This window comes from Phyllobates terribilis, unplaced genomic scaffold (genome assembly GCF_046119375.1).
Source record: "Phyllobates terribilis strain yellow unplaced genomic scaffold, ASM4611937v1 Scaffold_414__1_contigs__length_1644244, whole genome shotgun sequence".
In the NCBI taxonomy this organism is placed as follows: Eukaryota; Metazoa; Chordata; class Amphibia; order Anura; family Dendrobatidae; genus Phyllobates; species Phyllobates terribilis.
In genome coordinates this window covers 685,629-706,605 of record NW_027363174.1, presented here as the reverse complement: position 1 = coordinate 706,605, position 20,977 = coordinate 685,629, and the positions used below count along the sequence as shown (strand labels likewise).

General features: G+C 45.6%; 15 non-coding genes and 2 pseudogenes across 15 annotated transcripts; all 17 read left to right on the top strand.

Annotated features, from left to right (window-relative positions):
- Positions 1-154: 154 nt before the first annotated feature.
- LOC141225973 (U2 spliceosomal RNA) lies at positions 155-345 on the top strand. Its single transcript, XR_012293204.1, has one exon. It is a non-coding gene; the product is annotated as a U2 spliceosomal RNA (small nuclear RNA).
- A 1,120-nt stretch (positions 346-1,465) lies between these two features.
- On the top strand, positions 1,466-1,656 carry LOC141226681 (U2 spliceosomal RNA). The gene has a single exon (XR_012293806.1). It is a non-coding gene; the product is annotated as a U2 spliceosomal RNA (small nuclear RNA).
- Positions 1,657-2,776: 1,120 nt separating this feature from the next.
- On the top strand, positions 2,777-2,967 carry LOC141226679 (U2 spliceosomal RNA). Its single transcript, XR_012293804.1, has one exon. It is a non-coding gene; the product is annotated as a U2 spliceosomal RNA (small nuclear RNA).
- A 1,122-nt stretch (positions 2,968-4,089) lies between these two features.
- LOC141225989 (U2 spliceosomal RNA) lies at positions 4,090-4,280 on the top strand. Its single transcript, XR_012293219.1, has one exon. It is a non-coding gene; the product is annotated as a U2 spliceosomal RNA (small nuclear RNA).
- A 1,121-nt stretch (positions 4,281-5,401) lies between these two features.
- LOC141226678 (U2 spliceosomal RNA) lies at positions 5,402-5,592 on the top strand. Its single transcript, XR_012293803.1, has one exon. It is a non-coding gene; the product is annotated as a U2 spliceosomal RNA (small nuclear RNA).
- Positions 5,593-6,712: 1,120 nt separating this feature from the next.
- On the top strand, positions 6,713-6,903 carry LOC141226677 (U2 spliceosomal RNA). Its single transcript, XR_012293802.1, has one exon. It is a non-coding gene; the product is annotated as a U2 spliceosomal RNA (small nuclear RNA).
- Positions 6,904-8,026: 1,123 nt separating this feature from the next.
- Positions 8,027-8,217, top strand: LOC141226676 (U2 spliceosomal RNA). The gene has a single exon (XR_012293801.1). It is a non-coding gene; the product is annotated as a U2 spliceosomal RNA (small nuclear RNA).
- A 1,121-nt stretch (positions 8,218-9,338) lies between these two features.
- Positions 9,339-9,529, top strand: LOC141226529 (U2 spliceosomal RNA). The gene has a single exon (XR_012293658.1). It is a non-coding gene; the product is annotated as a U2 spliceosomal RNA (small nuclear RNA).
- A 1,120-nt stretch (positions 9,530-10,649) lies between these two features.
- Positions 10,650-10,840, top strand: LOC141226668 (U2 spliceosomal RNA). Its single transcript, XR_012293793.1, has one exon. It is a non-coding gene; the product is annotated as a U2 spliceosomal RNA (small nuclear RNA).
- A 1,120-nt stretch (positions 10,841-11,960) lies between these two features.
- LOC141226675 (U2 spliceosomal RNA) lies at positions 11,961-12,151 on the top strand. The gene has a single exon (XR_012293800.1). It is a non-coding gene; the product is annotated as a U2 spliceosomal RNA (small nuclear RNA).
- Positions 12,152-13,271: 1,120 nt separating this feature from the next.
- On the top strand, positions 13,272-13,363 carry LOC141226397 (U2 spliceosomal RNA; annotated as a pseudogene).
- Positions 13,364-14,157: 794 nt separating this feature from the next.
- On the top strand, positions 14,158-14,339 carry LOC141226301 (U2 spliceosomal RNA). Its single transcript, XR_012293512.1, has one exon. It is a non-coding gene; the product is annotated as a U2 spliceosomal RNA (small nuclear RNA).
- A 1,120-nt stretch (positions 14,340-15,459) lies between these two features.
- LOC141226673 (U2 spliceosomal RNA) lies at positions 15,460-15,650 on the top strand. Its single transcript, XR_012293798.1, has one exon. It is a non-coding gene; the product is annotated as a U2 spliceosomal RNA (small nuclear RNA).
- A 1,118-nt stretch (positions 15,651-16,768) lies between these two features.
- Positions 16,769-16,860, top strand: LOC141226396 (U2 spliceosomal RNA; annotated as a pseudogene).
- Positions 16,861-17,654: 794 nt separating this feature from the next.
- LOC141226297 (U2 spliceosomal RNA) lies at positions 17,655-17,836 on the top strand. Its single transcript, XR_012293508.1, has one exon. It is a non-coding gene; the product is annotated as a U2 spliceosomal RNA (small nuclear RNA).
- A 1,124-nt stretch (positions 17,837-18,960) lies between these two features.
- On the top strand, positions 18,961-19,151 carry LOC141226672 (U2 spliceosomal RNA). Its single transcript, XR_012293797.1, has one exon. It is a non-coding gene; the product is annotated as a U2 spliceosomal RNA (small nuclear RNA).
- A 1,118-nt stretch (positions 19,152-20,269) lies between these two features.
- On the top strand, positions 20,270-20,460 carry LOC141226564 (U2 spliceosomal RNA). The gene has a single exon (XR_012293692.1). It is a non-coding gene; the product is annotated as a U2 spliceosomal RNA (small nuclear RNA).
- The last annotated feature ends 517 nt before the right edge of the window (positions 20,461-20,977 follow it).

Below are 20,977 nucleotides of genomic sequence, written 5' to 3'. Positions count from 1 at the left end.
GTGGATTGCAGCAGCAGCAAGCCGAAAAGTGCAGGCATGTGAGGGATCTAGAGGTTGACAGCATGTCTTCTTAACGGGAGTCCAGGTGGCCATCTCCACAAATGGACTTTTCAGAATCCTTGGGTGGCACCGTAGTCGGAAACCAATTCTGGTTATCGCTTCTCGGCCTTTTGGCTAAGATCAAGTGTAGTATCTGTTCTTATCAGTTTAACATCTGATACGTCCCCTATCTGGGGACCATATATTAAATGGATTTTTAGAACAGGGAGATGGAAAAAGAGCTTGCTCTGTCCACTCCACGCATTGACCTGGTATTGCAGTATCTCCAGGACCGGTGCACCCCTTCTTTAATGCAGTTTCTAAAATCAGAAAGAATTGAATTCAATGCTTTTTGTTCATTTTGCTTGTTTGTCGGATTTTGGGATGGACTCTTTGGCTTTGCTTTTCTTCTCCTCATTGGATTTTTCATGTTAAAAGTTGCAGAAGCCAGATGACAAGCTCATTTTGGTTCAACTTCAGCAACTGTGCATTGCATTGCCATGTAATGTAATGTAATGCAATGCTATCTATCTAGCTCTCCCTCTATACTTCCTTTTGGATAAACAAACATATTAGGCAAGCATTTTGGAGCTTTCACCTAAATAACTACAGGTGGTGAGATAAGCTGCACAATATAATTGACCTTTCAGTATATTGTTGCACACACACCATCTATTTAGCAAATGCCCTTGTTATCAACAGCAGCCTTTTAAACTCACCTGAGCTAACAGGTATGTGAGCTGGTTACTCTGCTGCGCTTAAAATTTCTTTTTTGGTTTGCTACAATGCCTTTTCTGAAACGTTGTCTCCCTCTGCTGTAACACTGACTTCTTTCATTTAATGCCTGCAGACTATAAAAGAGAAACCAACCCAAAAAGTTTGGTTGATTAGTCTGTGGCATTCTTTTAAACTGTTGCTTATGGCGGTCTCTGTGAGCTTCTCAGTGACATTCAGCCATCCAGGTATCCCGCCTGCAGTAGACGGAATGTGGCAATGGAACGCTGGCTGCGCGTGTCATAATAGGCTCTGAGCCTTTATATACCTGCGCACAGCAGCAGCCACCTTCAGTCTGCTGCTGGACAGCCAGCAGCAGCAGCAGCAGGAGAGGTAATTAATCAGCAACCCTCCTGCTAAGGGTAGACAGCTGCTCGTTCCACCCCCCCCCCGCCTTAATTGGTTCTCCTCCCTTCCAACGGTGTTGAGGCGGGTGGGAACAGCCGGGGGTTGAGGGTACTGTGCTAAAAGAGGTGGAGTTATGCAGATCTAAAACGCGTGGATTGCAGCAGCAGCAAGCCGAAAAGTGCAGGCATGTGAGGGATCTAGAGGTTGACAGCATGTCTTCTTAACGGGAGTCCAGGTGGCCATCTCCACAAATGGACTTTTCAGAATCCTTGGGTGGCACCGTAGTCGGAAACCAATTCTGGTTATCGCTTCTCGGCCTTTTGGCTAAGATCAAGTGTAGTATCTGTTCTTATCAGTTTAATATCTGATACGTCCCCTATCTGGGGACCATATATTAAATGGATTTTTAGAACAGGGAGATGGAAAAAGAGCTTGCTCTGTCCACTCCACGCATTGACCTGGTATTGCAGTATCTCCAGGACCGGTGCACCCCTTCTTTAATGCAGTTTCTAAAATCAGAAAGAATTGAATTCAATGCTTTTTGTTCATTTTGCTTGTTTGTCGGATTTTGGGATGAACTCTTTGGCTTTGCTTTTCTTCTCCTCATTGGATTTTTCATGTTAAAAGTTGCAGAAGCCAGATGACAAGCTCATTTTGGTTCAACTTCAGCAACTGTGCATTGCATTGCCATGTAATGTAATGTAATGCAATGCTATCTATCTAGCTCTCCCTCTATACTTCCTTTTGGATAAACAGACATATTAGGCAAGCATTTTGGAGCTTTCACCTAAATAACTACAGGTGGTGAGATAAGCTGCACAATATAATTGACCTTTCAGTATATTGTTGCACACACACCATCTATTTAGCAAATGCCCTTGTTATCAACAGCAGCCTTTTAAACTCACCTGAGCTAACAGGTATGTGAGCTGGTTACTCTGCTGCGCTTAAAATTTCTTTTTTGGTTTGCTACAATGCCTTTTCTGAAACGTTGTCTCCCTCTGCTGGAACACTGACTTCTTTCATTTAATGCCTGCAGACTATAAAAGAGAAACCAACCCAAAAAGTTTGGTTGATTAGTCTGTGGCATTCTTTTAAACTGTTGCTTATGGCGGTCTCTGTGAGCTTCTCAGTGACATTCAGCCATCCAGGTATCCCGCCTGCAGTAGACGGAATGTGGCAATGGAACGCTGGCTGCGCGTGTCATAATAGGCTCTGAGCCTTTATATACCTGCGCACAGCAGCAGCCACCTTCAGTCTGCTGCTGGACAGCCAGCAGCAGCAGCAGCAGGAGAGGTAATTAATCAGCAACCCTCCTGCTAAGGGTAGACAGCTGCTCGTTCCACCCCCCCCCCCGCCTTAATTGGTTCTCCTCCCTTCCAACGGTGTTGAGGCGGGTGGGAACAGCCGGGGGTTGAGGGTACTGTGCTAAAAGAGGTGGAGTTATGCAGATCTAAAACGCGTGGATTGCAGCAGCAGCAAGCCGAAAAGTGCAGGCATGTGAGGGATCTAGAGGTTGACAGCATGTCTTCTTAACGGGAGTCCAGGTGGCCATCTCCACAAATGGACTTTTCAGAATCCTTGGGTGCACCGTAGTCGGAAACCAATTCTGGTTATCGCTTCTCGGCCTTTTGGCTAAGATCAAGTGTAGTATCTGTTCTTATCAGTTTAATATCTGATACGTCCCCTATCTGGGGACCATATATTAAATGGATTTTTAGAACAGGGAGATGGAAAAAGAGCTTGCTCTGTCCACTCCACGCATTGACCTGGTATTGCAGTATCTCCAGGACCGGTGCACCCCTTCTTTAATGCAGTTTCTAAAATCAGAAAGAATTGAATTCAATGCTTTTTGTTCATTTTGCTTGTTTGTCGGATTTTGGGATGGACTCTTTGGCTTTGCTTTTCTTCTCCTCATTGGATTTTTCATGTTAAAAGTTGCAGAAGCCAGATGACAAGCTCATTTTGGTTCAACTTCAGCAACTGTGCATTGCATTGCCATGTAATGTAATGTAATGCAATGCTATCTATCTAGCTCTCCCTCTATACTTCCTTTTGGATAAACAGACATATTAGGCAAGCATTTTGGAGCTTTCACCTAAATAACTACAGGTGGTGAGATAAGCTGCACAATATAATTGACCTTTCAGTATATTGTTGCACACACACCATCTATTTAGCAAATGCCCTTGTTATCAACAGCAGCCTTTTAAACTCACCTGAGCTAACAGGTATGTGAGCTGGTTACTCTGCTGCGCTTAAAATTTCTTTTTTGGTTTGCTACAATGCCTTTTCTGAAACGTTGTCTCCCTCTGCTGGAACACTGACTTCTTTCATTTAATGCCTGCAGACTATAAAGGAGAAACCAACCCAAAAAGTTTGGTTGATTAGTCTGTGGCATTCTTTTAAACTGTTGCTTATGGCGGTCTCTGTGAGCTTCTCAGTGACATTCAGCCATCCAGGTATCCCGCCTGCAGTAGACGGAATGTGGCAATGGAACGCTGGCTGCGCGTGTCATAATAGGCTCTGAGCCTTTATATACCTGCGCACAGCAGCAGCCACCTTCAGTCTGCTGCTGGACAGCCAGCAGCAGCAGCAGCAGGAGAGGTAATTAATCAGCAACCCTCCTGCTAAGGGTAGACAGCTGCTCGTTCCACCCCTCCCCCCCGCCTTAATTGGTTCTCCTCCCTTCCAACGGTGTTGAGGCGGGTGGGAACAGCCGGGGGTTGAGGGTACTGTGCTAAAAGAGGTGGAGTTATGCAGATCTAAAACGCGTGGATTGCAGCAGCAGCAAGCCGAAAAGTGCAGGCATGTGAGGGATCTAGAGGTTGACAGCATGTCTTCTTAACGGGAGTCCAGGTGGCCATCTCCACAAATGGACTTTTCAGAATCCTTGGGTGGCACCGTAGTCGGAAACCAATTCTGGTTATCGCTTCTCGGCCTTTTGGCTAAGATCAAGTGTAGTATCTGTTCTTATCAGTTTAATATCTGATACGTCCCCTATCTGGGGACCATATATTAAATGGATTTTTAGAACAGGGAGATGGAAAAAGAGCTTGCTCTGTCCACTCCACGCATTGACCTGGTATTGCAGTATCTCCAGGACCGATGCACCCCTTCTTTAATGCAGTTTCTAAAATCAGAAAGAATTGAATTCAATGCTTTTTGTTCATTTTGCTTGTTTGTCGGATTTTGAGATGGACTGTTTGGCTTTGCTTTTGTTCTCCTCATTGGATTTTTCATGTTAAAAGTTGCAGAAGCCAGATGACAAGCTCATTTTGGTTCAACTTCAGCAACTGTGCATTGGATTGCCATGTAATGTAATGTAATGCAATGCTATCTATCTAGCTCTCCCTCTATACTTCCTTTTGGATAAACAGACATATTAGGCAAGCATTTTGGAGCTTTCACCTAAATAACTACAGGTGGTGAGATAAGCTGCAAAATATAATTGACCTTTCAGTATATTGTTGCACACACACCATCTATTTAGCAAATGCCCTTGTTATCAACAGCAGCCTTTTAAACTCACCTGAGCTAACAGGTATGTGAGCTGGTTACTCTGCTGCGCTTAAAATTTCTTTTTTGGTTTGCTACAATGCCTTTTCTGAAACGTTGTCTCCCTCTGCTGGAACACTGACTTCTTTCATTTTATGCCTGCAGACTATAAAAGAGAAACCAACCCAAAAAGTTTGGTTGATTAGTCTGTGGCATTCTTTTAAACTGTTGCTTATGGCGGTCTCTGTGAGCTTCTCAGTGACATTCAGCCATCCAGGTATCCCGCCTGCAGTAGACGGAATGTGGCAATGGAACGCTGGCTGCGCGTGTCATAATAGGCTCTGAGCCTTTATATACCTGCGCACAGCAGCAGCCACCTTCAGTCTGCTGCTGGACAGCCAGCAGCAGCAGCAGCAGGAGAGGTAATTAATCAGCAACCCTCCTGCTAAGGGTAGACAGCTGCTCGTTCCACCCCCCCCCCCGCCTTAATTGGTTCTCCTCCCTTCCAACGGTGTTGAGGCGGGTGGGAACAGCCGGGGGTTGAGGGTACTGTGCTAAAAGAGGTGGAGTTATGCAGATCTAAAACGCGTGGATTGCAGCAGCAGCAAGCCGAAAAGTGCAGGCATGTGAGGGATCTAGAGGTTGACAGCATGTCTTCTTAACGGGAGTCCAGGTGGCCATCTCCACAAATGGACTTTTCAGAATCCTTGGGTGGCACCGTAGTCGGAAACCAATTCTGGTTATCGCTTCTCGGCCTTTTGGCTAAGATCAAGTGTAGTATCTGTTCTTATCAGTTTAATATCTGATACGTCCCCTATCTGGGGACCATATATTAAATGGATTTTTAGAACAGGGAGATGGAAAAAGAGCTTGCTCTGTCCACTCCACGCATTGACCTGGTATTGCAGTATCTCCAGGACCGGTGCACCCCTTCTTTAATGCAGTTTCTAAAATCAGAAAGAATTGAATTCAATGCTTTTTGTTCATTTTGCTTGTTTGTCGGATTTTGGGATGGACTCTTTGGCTTTGCTTTTCTTCTCCTCATTGGATTTTTCATGTTAAAAGTTGCAGAAGCCAGATGACAAGCTCATTTTGGTTCAACTTCAGCAACTGTGCATTGCATTGCCATGTAATGTAATGTAATGCAATGCTATCTATCTAGCTCTCCCTCTATACTTCCTTTTGGATAAACAGACATATTAGGCAAGCATTTTGGAGCTTTCACCTAAATAACTACAGGTGGTGAGATAAGCTGCACAATATAATTGACCTTTCAGTATATTGTTGCACACACACCATCTATTTAGCAAATGCCCTTGTTATCAACAGCAGCCTTTTAAACTCACCTGAGCTAACAGGTATGTGAGCTGGTTACTCTGCTGCGCTTAAAATTTCTTTTTTGGTTTGCTACAATGCCTTTTCTGAAACGTTGTCTCCATCTGCTGGAACACTGACTTCTTTCATTTAATGCCTGCAGATTATAAAAGAGAAACCAACCCAAAAAGTTTGGTTGATTAGTCTGTGGCATTCTTTTAAACTGTTGCTTATGGCGGTCTCTGTGAGCTTCTCAGTGACATTCAGCCATCCAGGTATCCCGCCTGCAGTAGACGGAATGTGGCAATGGAACGCTGGCTGCGCGTGTCATAATAGGCTCTGAGCCTTTATATACCTGCGCACAGCAGCAGCCACCTTCAGTCTGCTGCTGGACAGCCAGCAGCAGCAGCAGCAGGAGAGGTAATTAATCAGCAACCCTCCTGCTAAGGGTAGACAGCTGCTCGTTCCACCCCCCCCCCGCCTTAATTGGTTCTCCTCCCTTCCAACGGTGTTGAGGCGGGTGGGAACAGCCGGGGGTTGAGGGTACTGTGCTAAAAGAGGTGGAGTTATGCAGATCTAAAACGCGTGGATTGCAGCAGCAGCAAGCCGAAAAGTGCAGGCATGTGAGGGATCTAGAGGTTGACAGCATGTCTTCTTAACGGGAGTCCAGGTGGCCATCTCCACAAATGGACTTTTCAGAATCCTTGGGTGGCACCGTAGTCGGAAACCAATTCTGGTTATCGCTTCTCGGCCTTTTGGCTAAGATCAAGTGTAGTATCTGTTCTTATCAGTTTAATATCTGATACGTCCCCTATCTGGGGACCATATATTAAATGGATTTTTAGAACAGGGAGATGGAAAAAGAGCTTGCTCTGTCCACTCCACGCATTGACCTGGTATTGCAGTATCTCCAGGACCGGTGCACCCCTTCTTTAATGCAGTTTCTAAAATCAGAAAGAATTGAATTCAATGCTTTTTGTTCATTTTGCTTGTTTGTCGGATTTTGGGATGGACTCTTTGGCTTTGCTTTTCTTCTCCTCATTGGATTTTTCATGTTAAAAGTTGCAGAAGCCAGATGACAAGCTCATTTTGGTTCAACTTCAGCAACTGTGCATTGCATTGCCATGTAATGTAATGTAATGCAATGCTATCTATCTAGCTCTCCCTCTATACTTCCTTTTGGATAAACAGACATATTAGGCAAGCATTTTGGAGCTTTCACCTAAATAACTACAGGTGGTGAGATAAGCTGCACAATATAATTGACCTTTCAGTATATTGTTGCACACACACCATCTATTTAGCAAATGCCCTTGTTATCAACAGCAGCCTTTTAAACTCACCTGAGCTAACAGGTATGTGAGCTGGTTACTCTGCTGCGCTTAAAATTTCTTTTTTGGTTTGCTACAATGCCTTTTCTGAAACGTTGTCTCCCTCTGCTGGAACACTGACTTCTTTCATTTAATGCCTGCAGACTATAAAAGAGAAACCAACCCAAAAAGTTTGGTTGATTAGTCTGTGGCATTCTTTTAAACTGTTGCTTATGGCGGTCTCTGTGAGCTTCTCAGTGACATTCAGCCATCCAGGTATCCCGCCTGCAGTAGACGGAATGTGGCAATGGAACGCTGGCTGCGCGTGTCATAATAGGCTCTGAGCCTTTATATACCTGCGCACAGCAGCAGCCACCTTCAGTCTGCTGCTGGACAGCCAGCAGCAGCAGCAGCAGCAGGAGAGGTAATTAATCAGCAACCCTCCTGCTAAGGGTAGACAGCTGCTCGTTCCACCCCCCCCCCGCCTTAATTGGTTCTCCTCCCTTCCAACGGTGTTGAGGCGGGTGGGAACAGCCGGGGGTTGAGGGTACTGTGCTAAAAGAGGTGGAGTTATGCAGATCTAAAACGCGTGGATTGCAGCAGCAGCAAGCCGAAAAGTGCAGGCATGTGAGGGATCTAGAGGTTGACAGCATGTCTTCTTAACGGGAGTCCAGGTGGCCATCTCCACAAATGGACTTTTCAGAATCCTTGGGTGGCAGCGTAGTCGGAAACCAATTCTGGTTATCGCTTCTCGGCCTTTTGGCTAAGATCAAGTGTAGTATCTGTTCTTATCAGTTTAATATCTGATACGTCCCCTATCTGGGGACCATATATTAAATGGATTTTTAGAACAGGGAGATGGAAAAAGAGCTTGCTCTGTCCACTCCACGCATTGACCTGGTATTGCAGTATCTCCAGGACCGGTGCACCCCTTCTTTAATGCAGTTTCTAAAATCAGAAAGAATTGAATTCAATGCTTTTTGTTCATTTTGCTTGTTTGTCGGATTTTGGGATGGACTCTTTGGCTTTGCTTTTCTTCTCCTCATTGGATTTTTCATGTTAAAAGTTGCAGAAGCCAGATGACAAGCTCATTTTGGTTCAACTTCAGCAACTGTGCATTGCATTGCCATGTAATGTAATGTAATGCAATGCTATCTATCTAGCTCTCCCTCTATACTTCCTTTTGGATAAACAGACATATTAGGCAAGCATTTTGGAGCTTTCACCTAAATAACTACAGGTGGTGAGATAAGCTGCACAATATAATTGACCTTTCAGTATATTGTTGCACACACACCATCTATTTAGCAAATGCCCTTGTTATCAACAGCAGCCTTTTAAACTCACCTGAGCTAACAGGTATGTGAGCTGGTTACTCTGCTGCGCTTAAAATTTCTTTTTTGGTTTGCTACAATGCCTTTTCTGAAACGTTGTCTCCCTCTGCTGGAACACTGACTTCTTTCATTTAATGCCTGCAGACTATAAAAGAGAAACCAACCCAAAAAGTTTAGTTGATTAGTCTGTGGCATTCTTTTAAACTGTTGCTTATGGCGGTCTCTGTGAGCTTCTCAGTGACATTCAGCCATCCAGGTATCCCGCCTGCAGTAGACGGAATGTGGCAATGGAACGCTGGCTGCGCATGTCATAATAGGCTCTGAGCCTTTATATACCTGCGCACAGCAGCAGCCACCTTCAGTCTGCTGCTGGACAGCCAGCAGCAGCAGCAGCAGGAGAGGTAATTAATCAGCAACCCTCCTGCTAAGGGTAGACAGCTGCTCGTTCCACCCCCCCCCCCGTCTTAATTGGTTCTCCTCCCTTCCAACGGTGTTGAGGCGGGTGGGAACAGCCGGGGGTTGAGGGTACTGTGCTAAAAGAGGTGGAGTTATGCAGATCTAAAACGCGTGGATTGCAGCAGCAGCAAGCCGAAAAGTGCAGGCATGTGAGGGATCTAGAGGTTGACAGCATGTCTTCTTAACGGGAGTCCAGGTGGCCATCTCCACAAATGGACTTTTCAGAATCCTTGGGTGGCACCGTAGTCGGAAACCAATTCTAGTTATCGCTTCTCGGCCTTTTGGCTAAGATCAAGTGTAGTATCTGTTCTTATCAGTTTAATATCTGATACGTCCCCTATCTGGGGACCATATATTAAATGGATTTTTAGAACAGGGAGATGGAAATAGAGCTTGCTCTGTCCACTCCACGCATTGACCTGGTATTGCAGTATCTCCAGGACCGGTGCACCCCTTCTTTAATGCAGTTTCTAAAATCAGAAAGAATTGAATTCAATGCTTTTTGTTCATTTTGCTTGTTTGTCGGATTTTGGGATGGACTCTTTGGCTTTGCTTTTCTTCTCCTCATTGGATTTTTCATGTTAAAAGTTGCAGAAGCCAGATGACAAGCTCATTTTGGTTCAACTTCAGCAACTGTGCATTGCATTGCCATGTAATGTAATGTAATGCAATGCTATCTATCTAGCTCTCCCTCTATACTTCCTTTTGGATAAACAGACATATTAGGCAAGCATTTTGGAGCTTTCACCTAAATAACTACAGGTGGTGAGATAAGCTGCACAATATAATTGACCTTTCAGTATATTGTTGCACACACACCATCTATTTAGCAAATGCCCTTGTTATCAACAGCAGCCTTTTAAACTCACCTGAGCTAACAGGTATGTGAGCTGGTTACTCTGCTGCGCTTAAAATTTCTTTTTTGGTTTGCTACAATGCCTTTTCTGAAACGTTGTCTCCCTCTGCTGGAACACTGACTTCTTTCATTTAATGCCTGCAGACTATAAAAGAGAAACCAACCCAAAAAGTTTGGTTGATTAGTCTGTGGCATTCTTTTAAACTGTTGCTTATGGCGGTCTCTGTGAGCTTCTCAGTGACATTCAGCCATCCAGGTATCCCGCCTGCAGTAGACGGAATGTGGCAATGGAACGCTGGCTGCGCGTGTCATAATAGGCTCTGAGCCTTTATATACCTGCGCACAGCAGCAGCCACCTTCAGTCTGCTGCTGGACAGCCAGCAGCAGCAGCAGCAGGAGAGGTAATTAATCAGCAACCCTCCTGCTAAGGGTAGACAGCTGCTCGTTCCACCCCCCCCCCGCCTTAATTGGTTCTCCTCCCTTCCAACGGTGTTGAGGCGGGTGGGAACAGCCGGGGGTTGAGGGTACTGTGCTAAAAGAGGTGGAGTTATGCAGATCTAAAATGCGTGGATTGCAGCAGCAGCAAGCCGAAAAGTGCAGGCATGTGAGGGATCTAGAGGTTGACAGCATGTCTTCTTAACGGGAGTCCAGGTGGCCATCTCCACAAATGGACTTTTCAGAATCCTTGGGTGGCACCGTAGTCGGAAACCAATTCTGGTTATCGCTTCTCGGCCTTTTGGCTAAGATCAAGTGTAGTATCTGTTCTTATCAGTTTAATATCTGATACGTCCCCTATCTGGGGACCATATATTAAATAGATTTTTAGAACAGGGAGATGGAAAAAGAGCTTGCTCTGTCCACTCCACGCATTGACCTGGTATTGCAGTATCTCCAGGACCGGTGCACCCCTTCTTTAATGCAGTTTCTAAAATCAGAAAGAATTGAATTCAATGCTTTTTGTTCATTTTGCTTGTTTGTCGGATTTTGGGATGGACTCTTTGGCTTTGCTTTTCTTCTCCTCATTGGATTTTTCATGTTAAAAGTTGCAGAAGCCAGATGACAAGCTCATTTTGGTTCAACTTCAGCAACTGTGCATTGCATTGCCATGTAATGTAATGTAATGCAATGCTATCTATCTAGCTCTCCCTCTATACTTCCTTTTGGATAAACAGACATATTAGGCAAGCATTTTGGAGCTTTCACCTAAATAACTACAGGTGGTGAGATAAGCTGCACAATATAATTGACCTTTCAGTATATTGTTGCACACACACCATCTATTTAGCAAATGCCCTTGTTATCAACAGCAGCCTTTTAAACTCACCTGAGCTAACAGGTATGTGAGCCGGTTACTCTGCTGCGCTTAAAATTTCTTTTTTGGTTTGCTACAATGCCTTTTCTGAAACGTTGTCTCCCTCTGCTGGAACACTGACTTCTTTCATTTAATGCCTGCAGACTATAAAAGAGAAACCAACCCAAAAAGTTTGGTTGATTAGTCTGTGGCATTCTTTTAAACTGTTGCTTATGGCGGTCTCTGTGAGCTTCTCAGTGACATTCAGCCATCCAGGTATCCCGCCTGCAGTAGACGGAATGTGGCAATGGAACGCTGGCTGCGCGTGTCATAATAGGCTCTGAGCCTTTATATACCTGCGCACAGCAGCAGCCACCTTCAGTCTGCTGCTGGACAGCCAGCAGCAGCAGCAGCAGGAGAGGTAATTAATCAGCAACCCTCCTGCTAAGGGTAGACAGCTGCTCGTTCCACCCCCCCCCCGCCTTAATTGGTTCTCCTCCCTTCCAACGGTGTTGAGGCGGGTGGGAACAGCCGGGGGTTGAGGGTACTGTGCTAAAAGAGGTGGAGTTATGCAGATCTAAAACGCGTGGATTGCAGCAGCAGCAAGCCGAAAAGTGCAGGCATGTGAGGGATCTAGAGGTTGACAGCATGTCTTCTTAACGGGAGTCCAGGTGGCCATCTCTACAAATGGACTTTTCAGAATCCTTGGGTGGCACCGTAGTCGGAAACCAATTCTGGTTATCGCTTCTCGGCCTTTTGGCTAAGATCAAGTGTAGTATCTGTTCTTATCAGTTTAATATCTGATACGTCCCCTATCTGGGGACCATATATTAAATGGATTTTTAGAACAGGGAGATGGAAAAAGAGCTTGCTCTGTCCACTCCACGCATTGACCTGGTATTGCAGTATCTCCAGGACCGGTGCACCCCTTCTTTAATGCAGTTTCTAAAATCAGAAAGAATTGAATTCAATGCTTTTTGTTCATTTTGCTTGTTTGTCGGATTTTGGGATGGACTCTTTGGCTTTGCTTTTCTTCTCCTCATTGGATTTTTCATGTTAAAAGTTGCAGAAGCCAGATGACAAGCTCATTTTGGTTCAACTTCAGCAACTGTGCATTGCATTGCCATGTAATGTAATGTAATGCAATGCTATCTATCTAGCTCTCCCTCTATACTTCCTTTTGGATAAACATACATATTAGGCAAGCATTTTGGAGCTTTCACCTAAATAACTACAGGTGGTGAGATAAGCTGCACAATATAATTGACCTTTCAGTATATTGTTGCACACACACCATCTATTTAGCAAATGCCCTTGTTATCAACAGCAGCCTTTTAAACTCACCTGAGCTAACAGGTATGTGAGCTGGTTACTCTGCTGCGCTTAAAATTTCTTTTTTGGTTTGCTACAATGCCTTTTCTGAAACGTTGTCTCCCTCTGCTGGAACACTGACTTCTTTCATTTAATGCCTGCAGACTATAAAAGAGAAACCAACCCAAAAAGTTTGGTTGATTAGTCTGTGGCATTCTTTTAAACTGTTGCTTATGGCGGTCTCTGTGAGCTTCTCAGTGACATTCAGCCATCCAGGTATCCCGCCTGCAGTAGACGGAATGTGGCAATGGAACGCTGGCTGCGCGTGTCATAATAGGCTCTGAGCCTTTATATACCTGCGCACAGCAGCAGCCACCTTCAGTCTGCTGCTGGACAGCCAGCAGCAGCAGCAGCAGGAGAGGTAATTAATCAGCAACCCTCCTGCTAAGGGTAGACAGCTGCTCGTTCCACCCCCCCCCCGCCTTAATTGGTTCTCCTCCCTTCCAACGGTGTTGAGGCGGGTGGGAACAGCCGGGGGTTGAGGGTACTGTGCTAAAAGAGGTGGAGTTATGCAGATCTAAAACGCGTGGATTGCAGCAGCAGCAAGCCGAAAAGTGCAGGCATGTGAGGGATCTAGAGGTTGACAGCATGTCTTCTTAACGGGAGTCCAGGTGGCCATCTCCACAAATGGACTTTTCAGAATCCTTGGGTGGCACCGTAGTCGGAAACCAATTCTGGTTATTGCTTCTCGGCCTTTTGGCTAAGATCAAGTGTAGTATCTTTCGAAAAGGCGGTTTTGGATGTTGGCCGCCCTAGTAGATTGATACATTATGCACACTGGGGTTTAGGCGCTTGTTAGTACGCCAGGTGGCTAATATAGTCATCTGGTGGAAAGCATGGCCCCCCAGGATCGACGCCATTGGGCCGGGGAAGATCGAAAGCCCGAAGTGTGAAGTGCCCCAGGAGTGGTGACCCTGGGGTGCCTTAACTCACTGGGATTGGGAACCCCACTTGAGCTTATGGCACATTTGCACAAGCACTTCAAATTTTCTTTCTTCGCACACACCCTTATTCCGGGCCTTCTGGCCTTAGGATGGGGAATTTTTCAATTCCCGGTCGAAGGTCCGGGCAGTATTATACTGTGAAACCTTCACTATTTATTTAATTTCTTTGTCACTGTGTGTCCACTTATTCATGTGTGTCACGTCCTACTAGGATTTTGTCGGGATGCGGTTCCCTTACGGGTTCCTCTCTTGGCAGGTCTAGGGGGGGAGTGTGTGGCCATCAGGTTCCGCTCCCCCCTGAACCCCCCTGGCTCTCCTCTTTTGGGAGGAGAGCGTTGTTGGCTCCCCTCTTCCGGGAGGGGAGCACAGTCTTTGGCTCCCAGTGCCTTGCTCGGGTGAGAACTCGGGCAGGTGCTGGGGGTAAGATTGGGTCGCCTCTGGCTTCAGCTGGAGGTGGCTTTTTGTCCCTGTTCCTCGCTGTGGCCTTTTGGCTCGGAGGGACGGGGAATGGTTTGGGGGACCCTTCTCCTTTTGGAGAGGGTTTCAAGAAGACCAGCATCCTAGTGCACTTTTTTTGTGGCACTTGTCACTTTTTTAAGCGCACTCGGGTTTTGTACACGAATTCGGGCTTTCGAAAAAAAAAAAAAAAAATCTGTTCTTATCAGTTTAATATCTGATACGTCCCCTATCTGGGGACCATATATTAAATGGATTTTTAGAACAGGGAGATGGAAAAAGAGCTTGCTCTGTCCACTCCACGCATTGACCTGGTATTGCAGTATCTCCAGGACCGGTGCACCCCTTCTTTAATGCAGTTTCTAAAATCAGAAAGAATTGAATTCAATGCTTTTTGCTCATTTTGCTTGTTTGTCGGATTTTGGGATGGACTCTTTGGCTTTGCTTTTCTTCTCCTCATTGGATTTTTCATGTTAAAAGTTGCAGAAGCCAGATGACAAGCTCATTTTGGTTCAACTTCAGCAACTGTGCATTGCATTGCCATGTAATGTAATGTAATGCAATGCTATCTATCTAGCTCTCCCTCTATACTTCCTTTTGGATAAACAGACATATTAGGCAAGCATTTTGGAGCTTTCACCTAAATAACTACAGGTGGTGAGATAAGCTGCACAATATAATTGACCTTTCAGTATATTGTTGCACACACACCATCTATTTAGCAAATGCCCTTGTTATCAACAGCAGCCTTTTAAACACACCTGAGCTAACAGGTATGTGAGCCGGTTACTCTGCTGCGCTTAAAATGTCTTTTTTGGTTTGCTACAATGCCTTTTCTGAAACGTTGTCTCCCTCTGCTGGAACACTGACTTCTTTCATTTAATGCCTGCAGACTATAAAAGAGAAACCAACCCAAAAAGTTTGGTTGATTAGTCTGTGGCATTCTTTTAAACTGTTGCTTATGGCGGTCTCTGTGAGCTTCTCAGTGACATTCAGCCATCCAGGTATCCCGCCTGCAGTAGACGGAATGTGGCAATGGAACGCTGGCTGCGCGTGTCATAATAGGCTCTGAGCCTTTATATACCTGCGCACAGCAGCAGCCACCTTCAGTCTGCTGCTGGACAGCCAGCAGCAGCAGCAGCAGGAGAGGTAATTAATCAGCAACCCTCCTGCTAAGGGTAGACAGCTGCTCGTTCCACCCCCCCCCCGCCTTAATTGGTTCTCCTCCCTTCCAACGGTGTTGAGGCGGGTGGGAACAGCCGGGGGTTGAGGGTACTGTGCTAAAAGAGGTGGAGTTATGCAGATCTAAAACGCGTGGATTGCAGCAGCAGCAAGCCGAAAAGTGCAGGCATGTGAGGGATCTAGAGGTTGACAGCATGTCTTCTTAACGGGAGTCCAGGTGGCCATCTCCACAAATGGACTTTTCAGAATCCTTGGGTGGCACCGTAGTCGGAAACCAATTCTGGTTATCGCTTCTCGGCCTTTTGGCTAAGATCAAGTGTAGTATCTGTTCTTATCAGTTTAATATCTGATACGTCCCCTATCTGGGGACCATATATTAAATGGATTTTTAGAACAGGGAGATGGAAAAAGAGCTTGCTCTGTCCACTCCACGCATTGACCTGGTATTGCAGTATCTCCAGGACCGGTGCACCCCTTCTTTAATGCAGTTTCTAAAATCAGAAAGAATTGAATTCAATGCTTTTTGTTCATTTTGCTTGTTTGTCGGATTTTGGGATGGACTCTTTGGCTTTGCTTTTCTTCTCCTCATTGGATTTTTCATGTTAAAAGTTGCAGAAGCCAGATGACAAGCTCATTTTGGTTCAACTTCAGCAACTGTGCATTGCATTGCCATGTAATGTAATGTAATGCAATGCTATCTATCTAGCTCTCCCTCTATACTTCCTTTTGGATAAACAGACATATTAGGCAAGCATTTTGGAGCTTTCACCTAAATAACTACAGGTGGTGAGATAAGCTGCACAATATAATTGACCTTTCAGTATATTGTTGCACACACACCATCTATTTAGCAAATGCCCTTGTTATCAACAGCAGCCTTTTAAACTCACCTGAGCTAACAGGTATGTGAGCTGGTTACTCTGCTGCGCTTAAAATTTCTTTTTTGGTTTGCTACAATGCCTTTTCTGAAACGTTGTCTCCCTCTGCTGGAACACTGACTTCTTTCATTTAATGCCTGCAGACTATAAAAGAGAAACCAACCCAAAAAGTTTGGTTGATTAGTCTGTGGCATTCTTTTAAACTGTTGCTTATGGCGGTCTCTGTGAGCTTCTCAGTGACATTCAGCCATCCAGGTATCCCGCCTGCAGTAGACGGAATGTGGCAATGGAACGCTGGCTGCGCGTGTCATAATAGGCTCTGAGCCTTTATATACCTGCGCACAGCAGCAGCCACCTTCAGTCTGCTGCTGGACAGCCAGCAGCAGCAGCAGCAGGAGAGGTAATTAATCAGCAACCCTCCTGCTAAGGGTAGACAGCTGCTCGTTCCACCCCCCCCGCCTTAATTGGTTCTCCTCCCTTCCAACGGTGTTGAGGCGGGTGGGAACAGCCGGGGGTTGAGGGTACTGTGCTAAAAGAGGTGGAGTTATGCAGATCTAAAACGCGTGGATTGCAGCAGCAGCAAGCCGAAAAGTGCAGGCATGTGAGGGATCTAGAGGTTGACAGCATGTCTTCTTAACGGGAGTCCAGGTGGCCATCTCCACAAATGGACTTTTCAGAATCCTTGGGTGGCACCATAGTCGGAAACCAATTCTGGTTATTGCTTCTCGGCCTTTTGGCTAAGATCAAGTGTAGTATCTTTCGAAAAGGCGGTTTTGGATGTTGGCCGCCCTAGTAGATTGATACATTATGCACACTGGGGTTTAGGCGCTTGTTAGTACGCCAGGTGGCTAATATAGTCATCTGGTGGAAAGCATGGCCCCCCAGGATCGACGCCATTGGGCCGGGGAAGATCGAAAGCCCGAAGTGTGAAGTGCCCCAGGAGTGGTGACCCTGGGGTGCCTTAACTCACTGGGATTGGGAACCCCACTTGAGCTTATGGCACATTTGCACAAGCACTTCAAATTTTCTTTCTTCGCACACACCCTTATTCCGGGCCTTCTGGCCTTAGGATGGGGAATTTTTCAATTCCCGGTCGAAGGTCCGGGCAGTATTATACTGTGAAACCTTCACTATTTATTTAATTTCTTTGTCACTGTGTGTCCACTTATTCATGTGTGTCACGTCCTACTAGGATTTTGTCGGGATGCGGTTCCCTTACGGGTTCCTCTCTTGGCAGGTCTAGGGGGGGAGTGTGTGGCCATCAGGTTCCGCTCCCCCCTGAACCCCCCTGGCTCTCCTCTTTTGGGAGGAGAGCGTTGTTGGCTCCCCTCTTCCGGGAGGGGAGCACAGTCTTTGGCTCCCAGTGCCTTGCTCGGGTGAGAACTCGGGCAGGTGCTGGGGGTAAGATTGGGTCGCCTCTGGCTTCGGCTGGAGGTGGCTTTTTGTCCCTGTTCCTCGCTGTGGCCTTTTGGCTCGGAGGGACGGGGAATGGTTTGGGGGACCCTTCTCCTTTTGGAGAGGGTTTCAAGAAGACCAGCATCCTAGTGCACTTTTTTTGTGGCACTTGTCACTTTTTTAAGCGCACTCGGGTTTTGTACACGAATTCGGGCTTTCGAAAAAAAAAAAAAAAAATCTGTTCTTATCAGTTTAATATCTGATACGTCCCCTATCTGGGGACCATATATTAAATTGATTTTTAGAACAGGGAGATGGAAAAAGAGCTTGCTCTGTCCACTCCACGCATTGACCTGGTATTGCAGTATCTCCAGGACCGGTGCACCCCTTCTTTAATGCAGTTTCTAAAATCAGAAAGAATTGAATTCAATGCTTTTTGTTCATTTTGCTTGTTTGTCGGATTTTGGGATGGACTCTTTGGCTTTGCTTTTCTTCTCCTCATTGGATTTTTCATGTTAAAAGTTGCAGAAGCCAGATGACAAGCTCATTTTGGTTCAACTTCAGCAACTGTGCATTGCATTGCCATGTAATGTAATGTAATGCAATGCTATCTATCTAGCTCTCCCTCTATACTTCCTTTTGGATAAACAGACATATTAGGCAAGCATTTTGGAGCTTTCACCTAAATAACTACAGGTGGTGAGATAAGCTGCACAATATAATTGACCTTTCAGTATATTGTTGCACACACACCATCTATTTAGCAAATGCCCTTGTTATCAACAGCAGCCTTTTAAACTCACCTGAGCTAACAGGTATGTGAGCTGGTTACTCTGCTACGCTTAAAATTTCTTTTTTGGTTTGCTACAATGCCTTTTCTGAAACGTTGTCTCCCTCTGCTGGAACACTGACTTCTTTCATTTAATGCCTGCAGACTATAAAAGAGAAACCAACCCAAAAAGTTTGGTTGATTAGTCTGTGGCATTCTTTTAAACTGTTGCTTATGGCGGTCTCTGTGAGCTTCTCAGTGACATTCAGCCATCCAGGTATCCCGCCTGCAGTAGACGGAATGTGGCAATGGAACGCTGGCTGCGCGTGTCATAATAGGCTCTGAGCCTTTATATACCTGCGCACAGCAGCAGCCACCTTCAGTCTGCTGCTGGACAGCCAGCAGCAGCAGCAGCAGCAGGAGAGGTAATTAATCAGCAACCCTCCTGCTAAGGGTAGACAGCTGCTCGTTCCACCCCCCCCCCCGCCTTAATTGGTTCTCCTCCCTTCCAACGGTGTTGAGGCGGGTGGGAACAGCCGGGGGTTGAGGGTACTGTGCTAAAAGAGGTGGAGTTATGCAGATCTAAAACGCGTGGATTGCAGCAGCAGCAAGCCGAAAAGTGCAGGCATGTGAGGGATCTAGAGGTTGACAGCATGTCTTCTTAACGGGAGTCCAGGTGGCCATCTCCACAAATGGACTTTTCAGAATCCTTGGGTGGCACCGTAGTCGGAAACCAATTCTGGTTATCGCTTCTCGGCCTTTTGGCTAAGATCAAGTGTAGTATCTGTTCTTATCAGTTTAATATCTGATACGTCCCCTATCTGGGGACCATATATTAAATGGATTTTTAGAACAGGGAGATGGAAAAAGAGCTTGCTCTGTCCACTCCACGCATTGACCTGGTATTGCAGTATCTCCAGGACCGGTGCACCCCTTCTTTAATGCAGTTTCTAAAATCAGAAAGAATTGAATTCAATGCTTTTTGTTCATTTTGCTTGTTTGTCGGATTTTGGGATGGACTCTTTGGCTTTGCTTTTCTTCTCCTCATTGGATTTTTCATGTTAAAAGTTGCAGAAGCCAGATGACAAGCTCATTTTGGTTCAACTTCAGCAACTGTGCATTGCATTGCCATGTAATGTAATGTAATGCAATGCTATCTATCTAGCTCTCCCTCTATACTTCCTTTTGGATAAACAGACATATTAGGCAAGCATTTTGGAGCTTTCACCTAAATAACTACAGGTGGTGAGATAAGCTGCACAATATAATTGACCTTTCAGTATATTGTTGCACACACACCATCTATTTAGCAAATGCCCTTGTTATCAACAGCAGCCTTTTAAACTCACCTGAGCTAACAGGTATGTGAGCTGGTTACTCTGCTGCGCTTAAAATTTCTTTTTTGGTTTGCTACAATGCCTTTTCTGAAACGTTGTCTCCCTCTGCTGGAACACTGACTTCTTTCATTTAATGCCTGCAGACTATAAAAGAGAAACCAACCCAAAAAGTTTGGTTGATTAGTCTGTGGCATTCTTTTAAACTGTTGCTTATGGCGGTCTCTGTGAGCTTCTCAGTGACATTCAGCCATCCAGGTATCCCGCCTGCAGTAGACGGAATGTGGCAATGGAACGCTGGCTGCGCGTGTCATAATAGGCTCTGAGCCTTTATATACCTGCGCACAGCAGCAGCCACCTTCAGTCTGCTGCTGGACAGCCAGCAGCAGCAGCAGCAGGAGAGGTAATTAATCAGCAACCCTCCTGCTAAGGGTAGACAGCTGCTCGTTCCACCCCCCCCGCCTTAATTGGTTCTCCTCCCTTCCAACGGTGTTGAGGCGGGTGGGAACAGCCGGGGGTTGAGGGTACTGTGCTAAAAGAGGTGGAGTTATGCAGATCTAAAACGCGTGGATTGCAGCAGCAGCAAGCCGAAAAGTGCAGGCATGTGAGGGATCTAGAGGTTGACAGCATGTCTTCTTAACGGGAGTCCAGGTGGCCATCTCCACAAATGGACTTTTCAGAATCCTTGGGTGGCACCGTAGTCGGAAACCAATTCTGGTTATCGCTTCTCGGCCTTTTGGCTAAGATCAAGTGTAGTATCTGTTCTTATCAGTTTAATATCTGATACGTCCCCTATCTGGGGACCATATATTAAATGTATTTTTAGAACAGGGAGATGGAAAAAGAGCTTGCTCTGTCCACTCCACGCATTGACCTGGTATTGCAGTATCTCCAGGACCGGTGCACCCCTTCTTTAATGCAGTTTCTAAAATCAGAAAGAATTGAATTCAATGCTTTTTGTTCATTTTGCTTGTTTGTCGGATTTTGGGATGGACTCTTTGGCTTTGCTTTTCTTCTCCTCATTGGATTTTTCATGTTAAAAGTTGCAGAAGCCAGATGACAAGCTCATTTTGGTTCAACTTCAGCAACTGTGCATTGCATTGCCATGTAATGTAATGTAATGCAATGCTATCTATCTAGCTCTCCCTCTATACTTCCTTTTGGATAAACAGACATATTAGGCAAGCATTTTGGAGCTTTCACCTAAATAACTACAGGTGGTGAGATAAGCTGCACAATATAATTGACCTTTCAGTATATTGTTGCACACACACCATCTATTTAGCAAATGCCCTTGTTATCAACAGCAGCCTTTTAAACTCACCTGAGCTAACAGGTATGTGAGCTGGTTACTCTGCTGCGCTTAAAATTTCTTTTTTGGTTTGCTACAATGCCTTTTCTGAAACGTTGTCTCCCTCTGCTGGACCA